Here is an 18424-nt window from a genome sequence, read left to right on the forward strand (position 1 = left end):
CCTCACGGAAAACGAAATTATGCCACGAGATCGTGGTCAAAAAGAAGCCTTCATTAACTTCGTGGTTTGCCTTCTGGTTATCGTGCCATTCCCATGTTGTAATTCTAGCGAGTTCACTGCAAGAAATCATTTTAAACTGGACGTTGGTATATTTTCAAAATAAAGATTTCACTCGTGAAAATACGGTTGATTGCATACACGCGATTTCGTACACTTTACAACTGCTGAATTATTAGGTGGTGAACTTGCATGTTGTTAATCGTTAAAAGTTAAACCATTTTTGTATTTAACATTTTTTTTCCTATCTCCGTTAGTGTTTTTAGAAATTTAATGAAATAGATATTTTATTCATCAGTTCCAGGATAGTTTTTACCCCTTGAGCATGAATACCAATGCTTTGTTTATCAAGTTTCATCAAAATCTGCTTGTAACAATTGACTTATGTTCCTTGTTAATTCTTGTTATTTTTCTGTCACTAAAATTCGCTCATTTCGAAGGTGTCCTTCGCTTTCTTCAACGATGTCTAACCGACAGAAGATAGGAGTTTCCTACTTGAGAATTCGCTAATTTTTTAGCACTGTCTAGTACAGAGGGTCAGGAATTAAGTTGACTACCTTGTTATGTATACTTATGGGGCGAACGTATCTCTCGGAGCAGGGAAGATAAATCAAGATATCCTTCGTAAAAATTATACACGTTTCTTTACTCAACAGGATCTGTCGACCTACTCGAAAACAATCTGACGATCGCGCGAGACTCTCCCAACGTACCAACTCCGGCGCCCAGCTCAAAATAGACTGTTCCCACACAACGCACCTAATAATTGAAATTAATCCTTGCGGACAGACGAAATGACTAGATACGGGAAGATACTCATCAGTCGCGGGCGAAAACAGAAAATCGCGAATTGAAACGAGAGCATCGACATGGTCGTTTCTCTGTCAGAGCAGACTTCTCGTCTGGACCCGCTTCGATTCGGCCTGGTGCCCGCAGAACCGTATAAATAGTCATGCGGATCGTTTGGCAGTGACATTGGTGGGATTTTTGAAATTCACGAAACGCCTGGCCGTCTGCCGGTCACCGTTTCTCCCCGCGGTTCCTTTTTACGCTACGCTCGAGCGCCAGATGTTTTCTAGCTCGAGCCCGCCTCCTCGAATCCCATCTTGCCGCGTCCGCGACAGACCAGAGACACCTGTCGTCTCCGCGAATTGGCGGCTCGAGGGATCGATTCGAGTTTTTCCCTTGGCGGGGCGACGACTTGCCCGGGACGCGATCAGCGATTTGCCAAACTTTTTACCAATCCGGGGAACTCGACCTCGATTTGGTGGATTTCCTTGAGTCTCGGCAAGAAGGATGACCCGGAATGTCACCCTTACGGCTGAAGAAACGGGATTAACTCGACGTTGACACGGTGACACGGGTCGTACACCATCTCCGCGGAATCATCGTTAACCCGACGGACACTCTCGACCAAAGCCATTCGCGTCAACTTGAAAGTTAACGATGCTTTTTACTGCAATTTTCGAGGAGAATATTGCGATAGAGAGTTAATTCGATCGACAATCAAACTCCCCTACCTTCGATTAACTCTTTGAGGCTCGCAATTATAAGTGACAAATAAAATTCAGGTTGCACAGAAATGAGATAAGAAACTTAAAATAAAATAGTAACACTAAGTAAAAGGTGGGATAGTTTTTAAACAACCTAACTTCAAACAGTTAAGAGTTGCAATTGTATGTATAACAGGTATGTATCTCGATAGTTTTAGCGACTGAATCTAGATATTTGAATTAAGCACGTTGACTACCAAACTACTCGTGAAAATTTATATCAGCCTTAGCACTTTGTTTCTATACATCTGTAACTTATTTTTGCAATTTCGTCAAATGTGACTCCTACGCAGATTTATTTTCTTCAACATCTCATCTTCAGGATTAATTTATTTAATTCCTTAGTGAAGAGTCCTGTCACCCACGTACGGGTGACGGAGCTTTTCACTAAAGAACTTCAACAAATAATTTGAAGGACTAAGTATTGATGAAAACAAATCTGAATAGAATTCGTAAATTTTGATTAGAATTCAGAAATAAGTAATACGACGACTGTTAGATTCTACAGTTTCTAATTGTCTCGAGACGAAATTTTACTCCTGTAGATATTTCCATGCGAATCAGTGTGACAGTTAATGTGTTAATCAATCGTAACAGAAAAATATAGAAAACACTTTGCACTCGATCAGTTTCATAGCACCCAAAGGCTAAATATCTTTGATCGAATCTGATTGTCTTACAACTCCTACCATTTTTGTCCAAACGAGATTTTTGTTTAGTCGCGACTATACTTATTATCGCACGATAATATCGAGTAGTATCTATCCTAGAACGGGTCGTGCGTTTCATCGAGCGACGTCTCCATCCCGGATAAAAGGAACGGCGCCGAGTGGCGAACGTTCTCGCGCGGGAATCGCGTCGCGGCGCTGAAGGCGAGCGAAGCAGGGCACGGGGGGTGTCTGTCGCGTGCCGACGCGTCTTCGCCTCCTCTACATGCGCCCCCACGCCCCTTTTCCTCGCTCTCGTCTGCTACTTTGTCGTGTATCTTTTTCTTTCGCTCTGCTCGCCTCATTCCCCGACGAGTTATGCAACCCGCGGCCGAGTCGCGAAGAGGATGCTTCGTCCGTCGTGGAATGCCGCTAATTGGCCGAAAATAAATGCCTCGCGTCGAACGGCTCTCTCTCCTATTCTCTTCCAACCCTCTCTACCCCCAGCCGCCCTGCGGCCGTTACTTTGTCTCGTCTTCGCGCTTGCCATTCCGCGGCGAGCCACCTCGTCGCTCGAACCGCTCGTTACTCTCCGTTTCCGTGCGTTTCTCTTCGTTTCTCTCGCGATCGTCGCCGCTTCGCCGGTCATGACGATTTTCAAAACCGAGAGGAACCCGAGATTCGTTGCGTCGCACTCGATTTAGATCGGGTTTCGAGTTCCGTCTACGCCAAGGACGGCGATCCCGCGCCATTTTCGGCCCGTTCGAACAACGATTGCGATGTTCGCGAATTTTGTGTAACTCCAACCATTTTTGTATGAACTTGATAAAATTTTACTTAGGGGTTCCTTACGATCCAAGGGAAGCTATAAGCTACTTCATTTCGAGGAAACGTAAGCTCTAATTACTTTTATAAATGACATCAGTGTCACTGTTTCTCTCGAGATACAGCGACCCTAGCTTGTTCGTATCTCTGAAAATGTTTAATATTTTTGAATGAAAATTTTTGTGTTTACCCTTCAGGCATGTATCTTTCGAATAAAGAAACACTGATAGAGAAATATATAAACAGAGTATAGAGAATAATTCGTGAAGGCGCCTTTCTTACTTGTCACCCCTTAAATAGGTTATGAACACTCCAAAACAAATTTTCACCTGGATCGAGCAACGGTAGTAGGAGTTACAGGGAAGTTTCAATCGGTCTGAGTTTTACGAGCGTTCGGGATCGTTATCGAGAAGAGGAGACGATTTTCTCGGTGAAAAAGCAAGGAAGGGCGATCCATCGAGCCGCAGACGCCGCGACGAGGGTCGTCGCACCGACTCCAGACGGGACGGGACGGGAGCGCTTACAAAGACGACTGGAGCAAGCAAGCAAGGGTTCGTAGAACAGCGTGAAAGAGACAAACGAGGCAGGCCTTTTAACCGTGCGACTCCTGTTTCGGAGCACTCGTCGCCGCGAAGAAGAGAAACAGCGGAGAGCCACGCGGAGGCCATTACTTCCTCCCTACGTTTCCTCCATCGCGACCCTCGCTCGGCTCCGTTCGAATCCGATCGAACGGATGCACGTAGACGAGCATCACGTAGCCCACGTCGAACGGTCCTCCAGAGGATTTCGCGAATCAGACAACCCGTCGATTTGGCACCCGTCACGTTCCTCTTCCTGCCAATTGCTCGTCAACCCAACGACAAAGAGCTGCCTCGTTTTTCTCCATCCCCGCCCGGCTCGCTCTCTCGCCCTCGCAACAGCGAGACCTAAATTTTTCGGTTGAACGCTCTCCTCGACGATACATCAACCTGACTCTCCGAAAAAAGTGTATACAGGGAGATCCAACAGTGATCACGCTTCATATATATATACGATCTCAAACAGTTTTGGGAAGATTTAGAATTCTAGTCTGGCGTCAAAAAGTACTATCACGAAAGAGTCTCTCTTGAAAGATCATTTTTTTTTTTAATACCAAGTGAGTGAGTTTTATTTATCAGGATGCGAAGTCGAGTAACTTTGCGTTCATTTAATTCTTGCATTTGCATTTGCTTACAGTCAGTCTCATAAATATTCCTACCGTCTATTTCTGTCGAAGAAATTTGTTTAAATTAAATAGTAGGTTTCCAAGTTATGTTGAAGTATATATTAATATATATATCGTATAAGCTTATTCATATACATATTTATAAAAAAACAGTTCATTTAGTAATATCAAAACTATTATTTAATTTAGCCAGACTTCTTCAATAGACATAAAGGGTACGAATATTTATGGAGTTGACTGTATATACCTCTCTTCATAATTCTCTCATTAGTCCTAGTCTAACAACCCGTTGGGGCCCACTGACCCTCCTATAGCTCGGGTACCTCGGGGTTGCTAAACCCGTACTGTAAACGCAGCCACAGCCCCTGAGGACTCCTCGCTAAAATACTCCATATTTACTTTTTTAAATCTAGTGACGAATATTTGTCGTCGAAACGACGCGCGACGATCCGTTATCGACGCGGGTCCGTCGACGAATCTAAACCGATAAGCTTGATTTCTGCAAAACCCGACTCGCGGAAACACCAGTGTCGAGGAGAAGAGGAAAAATCCACGGCCGACTGGAGGATCCGACGAAATCCTCGGGTGTCGTAAAGATAAACGCTGATTCGATAAAACGCGATCGCCTCGCGGAAGCCGAACTTAATCGCGTGATAAACTTTCTGGACGACGTCACTGGCACGGATTTTATTGCCGCGTTACCGAGCCGTCGGAGTCGTACATTAACCGTAACGCCCTAATTACCGGCAATTACACCTTGGGGAACGATGGACCCCCAACGACGCTTGGCGTCGCGTGAGGTAAGAATTTTTTTACGAGAACGTATTAAAATGGTTGGTAGTCTGGCTCGTTATAAACTTTAGCAGTATAAGAAACGCAAGAATAAACGTCCTGACGATTGCAGCGAGAGTACACGTACGAGAATTGAGTCGAATGGGACTTCCAGTTAGATTCTCTCAACATCGGGTGTATCATAACGTTGGTAGTAGGTAGATCATGTTCCGAAGTGACCCTAGGACCTCAGGATGTACTTTTCCTTGAATAGAACACACTCCGTACCGTCTTTCATTTAACCCTTTGCACTCTGCGCCATCTCGTTGCAAAATGTGCGAACAGGAATCTCATTCGTATAATTTTTATGAAGCGTTGACATAAAGAATTTATGTTTGCAGTGGTGTCACTAACAAAAGTATAGGGGACATTCGAGTGCAAAGGGTTAAAACATACAGCATATAAACTAATTAGACAAAATATGGACTTGCTTAAATTTGGAATATATGTAGAATACGCCTTTTCTTTTTTGTAATATAAAATGCGACTAAAAGCAATCAACAGGGAAGTGAAATATGTTTTTGATCAACAGCGAGAGGATTAATGGCGCCATGGATCAACGCGTCGCGACGCTTGTACCGGCTTTAGGGATAATGTACGATTATGTTGCCATTAACGATACCGTCAGGAGACGTGCCTACCGAGGTGCATAGTCGCGAGTATGCAAAGCTTCCAGACAATCGATTTTAGGCGAGGAAACGCTTCTGCTGTAATTCGATACGCGGTGGCTCCTTCGACTTCGTGGTCGGAGATCAAAGTCGTCGGAATGCTCGATTAAAATCCTCTAGTGCAGTGGTTCTCAATATTTCATCCCTTATTTACAAGCCTATTACATCGAACAGCCTTCAATTTATTTTACCACTTTTGACTTTTATCTTGTCACATATCTTTGACATACAGTCTATGTCTATTTAAGAAACTTGTTTAAATTGAATGGTAGGTTTGATGTTTTCAAATATACGTTTGTCTAAATATATATGTATATATAAATATGCACATGTATAAGCTTATTCATGGAAAATTCATTTGGTAATATCAAAACTATTATTTAATTTAGTCAAACTTCTTCGATAGACGTAGAGAGTACGAATATGTATGGGATTGACTGTATGTATCTTTTTACGTCGTTATTTAATTTTTCGCGTGTCCCAAGGTGTACCTTTGAGGATGCTCGTACTTCGATTTGGGAATCACTGCCGCAGCGAATACGAGGTCGGGGCCAAATATTTTGGCCGCGTAACTGCGAGTGACGTAACCTTCATAGTTGCATCCTCTCTTATCGGAGCCACTGACGTAACGATTTATCGTACGACAAATTACAGTTACTTAATCGTCTGTGAACTTACTTAGGTCTATCGAAACGTTTTTCGAACCAACGATTACCAGGGACGGTTACTCGAGCTCTGGAGGTTATCTCCGCTTGAGCAAAAGTCCGCTGAAACATTGAATTTCATACGGTTATAATTTTGTTGAAGTCAAACGACCGCAGTTCCCGGAAAGTTTAACGCCGACACTGTAGCTGCAGCGCACAGACTGCACCCCCGCGGCTTGATTTATTCTCGGATTTTCTCGCAACAGCTCCTTCCGCAAAGCGCCTGCATCGTTCCTCCGATTATCAAGCATGACGCTCGCGCGCCGTTTCGCTCTTATTTTATTGCGCCGCTTCGCAAGATCTTCGTGCCAGCTCGATACAAACGATAAGCAGCCAGGCGTACGGAGCGCAAAAACTGTTCTCCCACATTACCCCGCGAACAAACATCCCCTTTGCGCGATCGCGCTTCTCGCGAAGAGATCAATGTCCTTTCTACCGTCGTTACTTTAACGCGTTGACTGTCGGACAAATATTCTTGAAAAGGGTCTAGCAGGATAAGGATAGGCAATCGGGCCCACCCCAATTTTCATTGTTATTACGTGTTGTGCAATACTTTTGACCTAAACATCATCCCACAAAGTCTCAGACTGCTACCCCTCCGTTTAAGAGTAACATGAGGGTAAACACCCTTAACTTTATTACTTTTTTTTCTCGGTTACTATTTCAGATATTTAAATTCTGCAAAAACGAAAATATTCGTACTTATAAACTGTATCTCGTCAGATGGGCATCAGACCTTAAAGGATCAACGATGATATTCGAACGCTTTACAAATGGTATAAACGAACACTTTGCAAACGATAACATTCAACGTCAACCGTGACCTTTACAAATAACTATATTTCCCGTCTTTTCAACAATCGCACGATTTCAGCTTCATTTCGCGAGTCGCACCGCCGCACAAAGAAGTTGGAATCAGTTTCCTCGCCTCGGTGTCGGAGAAATCGGCTTTGGAGATGGATTCGCGAAGAAGTGCACTTCGAGCGAAGATTTCAATGAGATCCTCGATTAATTCATCGCGGCGATTCTGTGTCAAGTTTCGATCCCCGCCGAGAAACGAACACGACGGAGTAATACGGACGGACTTGGACCAAGGGTTGGGACGCAAAAAAAAGAGAAGAAAAAAATAGGGTGGGCAAAAAAAAAAGAAGAATTCACGATTACTCGAACGCGCGCGCAGCTGCCACCGCCGAGCTCTCGGTTATTTGCATCAAAGCCCTCGTTTCTCCTACCTGTTCGTCTCTTTCTCTCCGTCGGTATCTAGGATGGATCCTCCCGCCCGGTCTTTTCAGGTGAACAAACCGTTCCCTTTTCTCTCTTTCGTGCAGACACTCGCGTGTGCGCTGAAAATTACTCGAGGCAGCGACTCGAGCCTCTAGTCCTGAGCCCGAGTGCACTTCTGCAGGGAAAATGATGTACCCTAAATTATTTTTCTTTTTTTTCTTTGGAGGAATCGTAAAGAGATCGGTACCATACGACTTTTGGTTTAACGGCGTGTAACTGGAATCGTTCAACCTAGTGTTAGTAAACGAACGACTGAAAAAGGTACGGTCGTATAGCGGTTTGAATTAAGAAAATTATGGAAGCTATTCTAGTTGGAGCTAGGTGATTGGTATTGATAATATCAAATTCATGTTGGTATGTTTGTGATTTCTTTACTACTCCCGCTATGGCTGTTCAATCCAGACGAACCTTTGTCTAATCGCTCTCCAAGCTTGAGCTAATAAGGTACAACCGAGAGCTTGAAGAACCTAAGTGTTTTTTCCTTCGTCTTTTCGCTGGTAATGCCACGTCTCTAATATATAGCATTTAAATATAATATTACATTTATCTATTTTCTCCCTCGTAGTTCAAAATTTGACCAAACGCAACAGTTGCGTTGTTCCAAGATTAAAAGGGCCAATCGTAAATCATTTACCTTATTTACATGAACATTCGAATCCCGAGGATCCGACGGTTAAACAGAGGAAAAACGTGGAATTTCCTCGTTGAAGATGCGGCCGGCCGTGCTCGCGGGTAAACTGTACGAGAGCTCGAGGATTTTAATCGGGAACGCGGTTGGAGTGAAGCGCACACACGGACCAGCCGACGCGGAGCGTCGAGGAGAGTTCATAGACAGCGGGATGCTTTTACTTAATTAGCCAGAGTCGAGTCGAGTCGTGGTGTGGCCGATAGTCGGCACGGAGCTTCCGCTTTTTTTACGTCAATTACATCACCGTCGAAACTTCGGTTCGGAATCTCGTTTCCTGGTGCTGACAATTTTCAACGCGAAGTTTTTGATACCTGTTGGGTGACGAGTGCGCGATGTTTCTTTAACGAGTAGTGCCTCGATTCTATCAGCAATTTCGAAGAATTTGCGAAACATTAATATCGCAGCAAAATCACATTTCCGTCATTGTTTGAATAACAAGTATCGTTAATAATTGATTTAACTGTTGTCAGAAATTTAATTTTTAGTTATTCAAATCGGTAGATATAAAAATATAGAAACATTTCTCACGATTAATGTCTTCAGGGAATACTTATTCTGAACCGTGATTGTTATTAATATTTAGGCGAGTGCTTAATGCGAATATTTAATGCCTAAACTACTATCGCTCTGTAACAGTTTTGCTGCCTCACCCTGTATAGTAATACTTAACATTCGCTTCATACTGTGACGCTGATTTAATGTTTCTGTTTTATTTTCATGTTTTTATGACGAAAACAAATATCTTCTACGTGCTCGGTTAATAACTTTGTAAGAGGCTCTGCGAATCGCAGACTGTGACAGAGCAATTACGTTGCATTGTATTACGATAAGTACTTGTTTTGTATTCTTCTTTGATAATGGGGAACAGATAAAAATATTGTTTAAAAAACGTAGAAAAAATATGTTTTCTTCGTAAAAATAGTAGCGAGCTAATCAGCTCCGATATATTAGAGGGACCGAAAAGTCATCAAAATTTAAAAATAAATCAACATTTACCAATCGTTCGATTCCCTTTTTAAAAAAGTTCTTCGATTTTTCACTGAAAAACCTTTTGAAGACGTTCTGATTACTTTTACTACATTATATCACTATAAGGAAGATTACAAGAAAAAGATAATGTTCTAAAATAAATTCTTCGACGCGTATCATAAAAAGAACGCGTACAATCTTGGTATTCGTGATCAATATATGCATAGGTGATTTGATTGCTTCGATGCACATATCGGCGCAACGCCGCGCATTGTTTCCCGAGATTTCCTCGGGCAACAATTTTATCACGCGAAAAATTCTTGATTCGCCATCGCCCGCGCTAGACGGCACGAAAAACGCCGGCTTTAAGAGACTTCTGTTGGGGCTTTGTCTAGGAATACACACCGACGAAACGAGTACATATCCAGAAGGGTCGCGCTTCAAGATGAATGCATACTCCTTTGGCTCCGCGCGCGTCCTTAGTTCTCGCGTGAAAGCGCACGAACAGAACGCAGTCGGCCTTTCAAATAAGGCGTTGTCGTCGGGCATGAATTCGCGGGGAACTCTTCCAGAACTCGGTCAGCTTCGCGACTATAGCAATATCCGCGAAAAATTGTCGACCTGGAGCAATAGACGAGTCACAAATATAGTAGAACCTCGATAGTCGAAGGAACATGAAGGTAAACTTGCGACTATCGAGGTGACTAGGTTGCACAACTATTTTCCTGTGCAGGGAATCGATACGAAATGAGACGTACTACAGAAATGTATACAATGTACGATTAACGATCCGCGTTGCCACGCGGTGGCAGCAAAGAGAAAAAAGAAAGGACGATCTTCGTCGATCGGTTAGTCGAGATCGAACTATGGCCGAGGTGGCACGCAGTTTTCTTTTATTTGAAAACCCTCCAGCCTTACACCTGTTCACTTTGTAGCTGGTCCTCTCCAATTGTAGCTGATCTGTCGATTATGTTATGTTCGCACAGAAGACTATATACCCTTTCGATAACACCTGTTTTCTGCGAGACCAACCACCTCCTAACATCTATCAAAAAGGTATCACCCAGCTGTCACTTGAATATCTTTTATTTTTTCGAATTTCCTCCAGCAATTGCGGAGGTACGCGTCGCGCGAAGAAATCAGTTCAGCGCTATGAAAGGAACACCTGTGCAAGATCCGAGGATAGTCAATGGCGCGTTAAACAGTCGACCGGCACGCGATACTTTTCAACAGGAGCCGCGTGGGGCATCGATTTCTGCTCAGCTGACTTCCTGACCTGCCATTTCCATCACAGCCCTATCGCGTGCGTTTCCCTTCGAGAGTGAGACAGCTTTTACCGAAGCTCGGGGGCGTGGACCTCCCTCTCGGCATGTAGATATCGGCCAACGGAAGTAAGAAAGCGGAGAACGACGAAGGATACGGGGTAAAAAGGTAAATTAGCCATGCTGGTACTAGAAAGGGCAGACAATGCGCGCGATGGAGGTAGATAAGATCAGAGACGCTTTCAGACTCTGAGAGCTATGGGTAACGCGATGCCCTAGGCAACGTGCTCAAAAGAGAAGAGAAGGTTTAAAAAATTGAATGACAGAGTATTTGAAAGAGTATCGTTGCATGCAGGTTTAGTAAAAGACGTACGTTTATCGTTTGGTAAAGGTAACGAGGAACGTGATGAGGAAGAAAATGTTGCTTGAGACTGATCACGAGGTTCAACTTATTTAAGGGAATTCTATATGAATACTGTATTACGAAATTCTGTTCATAATGAAGGAGAAGAGAGTCGGCGTTGCAGCTAGCTTGATCAGGGGCAAACGATACACTGACCCTGATGAACCTAGATGCGTGAGTACCGTACTTCAAGCCTTTTTAAGGTATCCATGCTTAACCACAAACTACACGATCGAAGTGTCGTTTAACCCCCGGAGAAGCTAGGTTTACACCCTCAAGCTTTGTGACGTGCTTTGTGTAAAAAATGAAATAAACCAAAAACACTCCATCGACTTTTCTTTAAAACTATTACCTGTCTTGTAATATATATATATATATTGTCAACATGTAAAGTGAATAAATCTCTCTTTTGAGATTTGAAAGCTTGAATAAAAAGAAGAAAAAGAAAAATATATACACACCCAAAGTATAGGTCGTCCATTTTAACACATTCTGCATAAACGGGTGGCTGCGTCGCATGCCTGCGCGGTTCTCCTCAAAGGGCGGTCGTGGCAATGAATACTTGGGATTCTTGGGCGCGATCTATATTATTAAGCACTATTAACCCAGCACGGGGCACGGGGGACGATATATTGCGAGGCACGGTTCGTTAATGTGGGTCGATCGTCACGGGTGTCTTATCGATATTCCAAACATGCCTCTCGGGCAACGTCGGAACGTCAAAGGGTGGCGTGCCACGATAACAAATGCTTATCCGCTCGAGATCCGCGGTCATACTTTCGTTTCTCCAAGATTATAATTATTATTAACGATATTAACCACTCGACGTACGAATAAAATGGAACTCGATGGATCCAATATTTAATTTCGCTCAACTGAACAGTGATGTGGAAGCTGAGAAAGAGTACACTAAGAATATTCTTCACTCGAACTTGAACTATCACTTTAGTAATCAACGGTATGAACACTTTGATGACCGGTATCGACCCCATTATCATCACTGGAATCGTATATTGTACCGTCATCGTCACTTTCGTATAATACATCCGACTTATACATGATACACGGATTATTTATAACCTTTACTAAACTCAAATGTTGTCCGGAACAACATTCACCGCGCGCCATCCATGCTATACTGAATAGTTTCAATGTGTTTCATGTGGTATGTCAACATTTTTTTTTTTTCTTGTTACTGGAATTGTTGGGAAGGTGGGAGCATGGGGCATCTTGAACTGTTTGTTTATACAAACGAGAATCGACGCACGAGTGAATCAACATAGTTTACTTATACAGGGTGAGCCTAAGGTGTTACAAGCTATTTTCTCACGAACTATTAGTGATATCGATAAGTTTTGTTTTGTTTTGTTTTTTTTTGTTTTTTTTTTTTTTTTTTTTTTTTTTTTTTTTTTTTTTTTTTTTTTTTAAGGACACGATAATCCCTTTCATGTAATGTATGAGGTATTGCTGGATGGCCCCTAGGGGGGCACAACGATCCATATTTATAAATGGAATGCCATATAAATTTTTGTTGGGTTAAACTTTACTTTGAGGCACTAAAAATTATGAACTTTTGTTTTGTAAGCATTACGCACTAATATTAACTTACATTTTCGTAATCTGGGCATCAATAAACTACTAAATGGTACAAAAAAAAGTTCATAATTTTTGGTGTCCCAAAGTAAAAAACAGCCTTTTGTTGTTCTGGATAGCTCTTCGTTGTATCCGAAGTAATATTATCTCATTTCTTTTGTAATATTTCGCCATAAATGTTATTAAAATGGAATATGGCACTCGAAACATTTAATATTATTAAATGTTGTTAAATACTCATTCAATATAGAATTTAGCAACAAAGTTTGTATAGTAATAATTTACGGTGCATATTGATTTTTCATTGAAGGTAGTAAGTGTCCACATATTTATGAACAAGGGTGAATGTAAACTTAGCTTTGCAGTTAACATATTCCCACAGACTATATAGCCTGTGCAGCCCACCCTACATAGGCTTCCAATGGATAAGGTGTTGAGATACACGTAAACATCGCGTAAAAGGAAAAGTCGGTACTTCCAGTCGGAATTAATTCTCAAAGAAGAGTTTGTTTCGAAGCTATTCGACTGCCCGGTTTCCTCAAGACGAGGAGAAACGAAGGTGCGGCCAGGTGGAGGAGAATATTGAAATTCGATACTCGAACTATACGCGGCGGTGTTTCAGGTACATAAAGTACAGGCGGTCCGTCGATATCGTCGTTATTATTTTATTTCGCTTTCTTGCGGTATATTAACTTTAGGCTTCATTTTAGCACATTGGCAGCCGCTGACGGAATATTACGTCCTTTCGTACCTACGACGGGGATCGATAACGAACAAGGTTCGTAAAATTGAACCTATAATAAAGTATGTTTATACACGTTCGATACCGTGCATACTCCTAAAGAAGCTTTCTGTGATCGAGGTGAACAAATTTCGTTATCGCGTGCTTGTGTTTTTAGCGATCAGACATTGAGTTTATAGTTTGTGTCGTAACAACTTTTGCAAATAATTACGTACATACATGTCACATGATCCCATCTATAGTCATAAGTTTTACGAGCCTCTCCCTTAATCGTTATTTTTTATTTTCGTACGAGAACTGCACGCAGCGTCGTTCTTTCCTCTAGTAAAAGAGAATCGGTGCCCGAGCCTCTTCATTTTACGAAACGTTTTACCTCCACCGACAGAAAATACTTGAGCGCTTCTTTAATCCCACTTTCGGCTCGTTTGACGACTGAACTAGTCGCGGAGCGTAAAACTGAAAACTTTTTTCGCGGACGTCCAGGTGGGTTTCCATTTCGTTTCGGAGCAGGGTAACCTTCGAAAACGAGCTCTCGAAGTCTCGAGCGCGCGGGAGGACCCTCCGACTATCGGGTTTCGATTACGGCCGATCGAGGTAGAGAGCTCGCGATTGGTCGGGCACGGGGAGATTGTTAGCACGACTTCGACGCGTTGTCGCAGCTCGCTCCAAAAACCGAAAGGAAAAAGAGAGGAAAACAGATGAGGTCGTGTCGCCCCGTACAGGCCGAGCCCGGCTCTCTATCCGTTTCCCTTCGTTTCATCGGTGGAAATTTGCATTTTAAATTAAAGGGGATGCACTCGAGACTCTTTTAACGATGTTCCCGCTCGTTGAAATCCCCGGGTATTTCGTGTCTCGCGGAGTTGCCTCTCGTTTCGCCGCAGTTGGATCGCTCCTCGCGACTTACTCGCCGAGCACGTAAACGCGTTTTACGGAGGAGCGGAAAGGCGACGCCAAAGAAAATGCAGGGACCCGCGAGAGGCTCGGGTCGACGAGCGTGCGCGTTGGAAACTAGGTTCGCCGATACATTTGCATGTCCCCTACGGCCAATCGCTGTTAATAATCCATTTGTTCTGAAGAAATGTGTAAGCGTCAATACTTTTAATGTCGACGCTTTTATTTACGTATTCTGATCAATATTAAGGGAATAGTTGAAAAGGAAGATGCAAAATGAAGTGGAGAACATTGACGAGTTTCGAGTCTATTACACGAAAATTATCGATGCCTAGATCTGGACATTTAAAAATTGAAATATGTACGACGAGAACCTCGTGAAGTTGACTTAAACTTTTATTGTTGCTGCATTAAACTGTCATGTTCCAAAAAGGTTGACAAATTAAATTGAATTAAAAGCTTAATTAAAGCTTACAAGATCAGAGTTTCTATAAATAGCGAGCCTATAACGTTTATTCCAACTTTGTCGTAAGTTAGTCTGAAGCTTGCAGTTGAATCTTTTTCTGGCATTAAACTGTTATGTCTCGAAAAGGTTGAAATCAATTAAATTCAATTTTTATAAATGGAACTGATATAATACACATCCATTTGTCCTGAAACGGCAGACGATTAGGAATGGAACACTTGTTTCTTCCTGCTTGCGGTTGATATTTTCGGTTTTACGATTTAACGAATGACCGTGGCTGAAGCGGCAGCTCGCAAACCTAATCGCCGTGATCGAAGCGAGAACGCCGCTTGGTTTCGACGTATCAGTGACCGTGGTAGTTGAACAATAAAGAGAGGACAGTATCTATTCGGATTACAGTCGCCTTGGGAGTCGTCCCGAAACGATGAGGCTCTTATTCGCCAGCCATCTCGGGCAAGCCCTGGTGGGGCCGTGCCGCCTGTGTCCAGGAAACGAAATATGACGCGAACATCGGAAAAATCCGCCGCCCCCGCGAGAGACCTCCTCAAGTTTTAACGAGTCGCGACGAGTGTGTTCGAAAAATTGTTGAGGTCGCAACCGAACATTTTTTGTCTACGTACGAATTTTGAGAAACGAGCAGAAGAAGAACTTTTACTTCCTATGAATGGAACGTAGAATTTGAATCAGGAGATGAAATTATATTTCGGAAGATTAGAAATTATTTATGAAACTCTTGTACGAGTTCCTTGGATAAACTCTGGATTCGAATGAAAATGCTTTACGTATTTGGTAAAAAAGTAACCAAATCTCATTGCGAATTACCCCATTGGATGTCGCGGAGTAAAAAAAGAAACGCTACTATTACCAATTACATTCCCGCACGTTGTTTACATTGGTTTACGTAGAATTTGAGTTTGTTCTGACCCTTATTCCTTCGATTCTCTATATATCGTATAAAGTTTTGCCCAATGGCGAGGAAAATCGCGGCCGACGTTACGCACGACGAATCTGCAGCCCAATGTAACTGCACTCGTCTCTTTGGAATAGCAGACCACCGAAGTTTTACGATCAGACCACCGTCGAACTAACTAGAGCTCATTAACCGCCGCGTTCGTAGACCCTCCCAACGAACTTTCCTTTAATATCGAGTTTCGAGAACGACGATAAACCCGACGATGCGTGCTCGAATCAGTCGCATTGCGATTTCATCCGGTTCTTCGTGGCTCCACCGAAACACGACGCTCTGAGTTAAGATCAATGACGTGGATCGAGAAAAAACCATCGTGGGTTTTAAATTCACGAATCTTTTGAAAATGTAAATAAATAAACCTGCGCTGAGTTTTTCGTTGAAACTATACAAAGGCCTCTACACTAGAATACCTTGAGACAGAATACAGGATTCGTTTATACTCGTAGGAAAGATTTTAAATATTAAGGTAGCGCTTTAATGGGTTTAGAAACAAAGACTCAGTCTACAAAATTGATTAGTTAACATATCTCGAGAGGTACACCCTCTCAGGTTCTCTCGTATATCTACTAAATATTGGGTTGCCTAGAAAGTCCACGTCGATTTTTGTTAGGTGGTACGAGTCTGAATACATCGGAACGGTTGAAAACAAATAACATCTACACATCCCTTAAAAGATGGGGAGGTTGTGGAACAAAATGGTACCAATGTAATTCGATGTTAACATTCAAATGTCCCTTTGAATTTTTCTTAAAAATTGCAACGAACTTTCTGGACAACTCAATATTATACCTATCTAAAAAATGAGAATTGTATTCTGCTGCAAGGGGTGCCAAAGAAGATATCCCTTCACGAAGAAGCACCGATCTAGGGTAGCCTCGAATGAACGCGTTTAGGCGAGCGAAACCGAGTCAGGAGGCTGGAGTCCAGCGAAAAAAGTCGAAGGCTAATTCTGGTTTCGCTAACTGGCGCGGGCACCGCCAGGAAGCGTCGGTGGTGCGATATGGGGGCAACGGAGATCCGTTACATAAATCGTTCGTCGCGACGACGCCGAGGCCGACGCCAACGGTCGACGGCGGGGGTTATCTACGAAAACATGACCGGTAACAAATTACTCGCGATACGCCGGCATTAACCGTTCGCGCCCACGTCGCGTCGCGGTTTACAATCTGCGCGCCATCATCCCTCCGCGTAATTTACTCAAACTGTTCAAGGTTCTGCGACGACGAGCTTTTCATTGTTTTTTTTTCGAGACTTGGCGTACATTAGAAATTAGACAATTTTTCTATGCCCACTCGTAACCAGGTTCGTAACCAGGAAGCGAAGACGCGTTCCGCGGCGCGTCGCACGCGAAGACGACGATGGAAAGAGAAACACAACCGTGTTCCGTGTCTTCTTTGGCCAATGATTTCGCGGTGGTGGCACTTCAAAGTGACGAGAGCGAATAGCGAGCATAGCCCCGGGGCTCGTTTCTCAGAATGCTTTACGGACCGCCGACGAGAAGTCCGGCCGCTTCATTTGCTGAATTTAGAATGAATTATCGGGGTATTAACGTTGCACGGGACGAATAACGATCTACCGGGTGATGTATGACGTATCCTGTTCGCCGTCCTCCTCGTTTTTCTTCTTTGTCCTTGCCGGTTCCTCCGCTCTCTTTGCTCGCAATCGACGCGCGGGCGTCGATGTCGAAAAACGGTACGCGCAATCTTCGGCGACGCGGACGCGATAAATTTACCGCTTCGAGATTGCAGCGGATAGTCGCGATACTCGAAGACATCCAAACCGGAACAGATGCATGGCTCCGCGAGACGGAAAAGATCCCTGAAGGAGTCGACTACGCGCGCTGGAGTAGGTAAGAATTTTTAGGATCTCGATAGTCTTATCGTTTTGTGTTCGATTGGCCAATTGGTACGAGTCACTCGAATTTTATATGCTTTTCTGAGTTTTTCATGCATAAATATCGAACCTTCCTTTTCGATGTCCAAAATGTAAACGATTGTTAAATAAAAAAAGAACCTGTGACATCGTCGACGGGGCTCGAGTAACGCATTAGCGGGATGAAAAATGCGCTCCCGTCTTCTCGAGCGCTTTTTTCCGCGTGACGGCTTTGTGCGGGGGGGGTTCTGTATCGATAAGGACTTTCGTGGCATAAAAATCAATGTCGCCGAAGCAGCTTATGTACAATCGCGCCGGCAGCTACTCGTACATTATATCCCACCCCTGCGACGGATTTACCGGCATCCCGCGCTTCGAAACACACGCTCTCCTTTGTGCAGCATGCGCGTGTCACCCCCCTGTACGGGAAACGCTCGCGGCCACCATTCATCGGGCCACTTAATCGATCTTTTGTAAGAACGCGTTACGGAAACGGGGAGGTAAAATCTGCGTAGACTCACCAGAATTCTCCGTGCTCCTGTCGTGATGGCCACACCTGAAACAGAAAAGCGTCAGATTGAGTACATAGTTGCCCAGGAACGACGCTAATAGGTGTTTTTTGAATTTATCACGGGTGCCTTTACGTTCAAACGTTTGTACGTGTAGTTCGATTCGAAAATATTTAGTCGTCATTTTGTTATGTTAAGCCTCTATGGACCAAATTTTTGTCTTCTGCAAACTATTTGCAAGCCGTTTACTTTGATATTTCAGGTTGATAACCTAAGTCTCAACCTG

The 18424-nt window shown here is 43.4% G+C and overlaps 1 protein-coding gene across 6 annotated transcripts in view; it reads right to left on the reverse strand.

Moving 5' to 3' along the window:
- The window catches only part of LOC128892114 (stress-activated protein kinase JNK), a 123564-nt gene that overhangs the window by 22613 nt on the left and 82527 nt on the right, over positions 1 to 18424 (reverse strand). For all 6 annotated transcript variants that reach the window (XM_054152243.1, XM_054152242.1, XM_054152240.1 and 3 more), the window contains one exon: positions 18151 to 18185. The gene's annotated coding sequence lies outside the window, so the exon portion shown is untranslated. The remainder of the gene's footprint in view (positions 1 to 18150; positions 18186 to 18424) is intronic.

The sequence above is a fragment of the Hylaeus anthracinus genome, unplaced genomic scaffold (assembly GCF_026225885.1).
Source record: "Hylaeus anthracinus isolate JK02 unplaced genomic scaffold, UHH_iyHylAnth1.0_haploid 12002, whole genome shotgun sequence".
Taxonomy (NCBI): domain Eukaryota; kingdom Metazoa; phylum Arthropoda; class Insecta; order Hymenoptera; family Colletidae; genus Hylaeus; species Hylaeus anthracinus.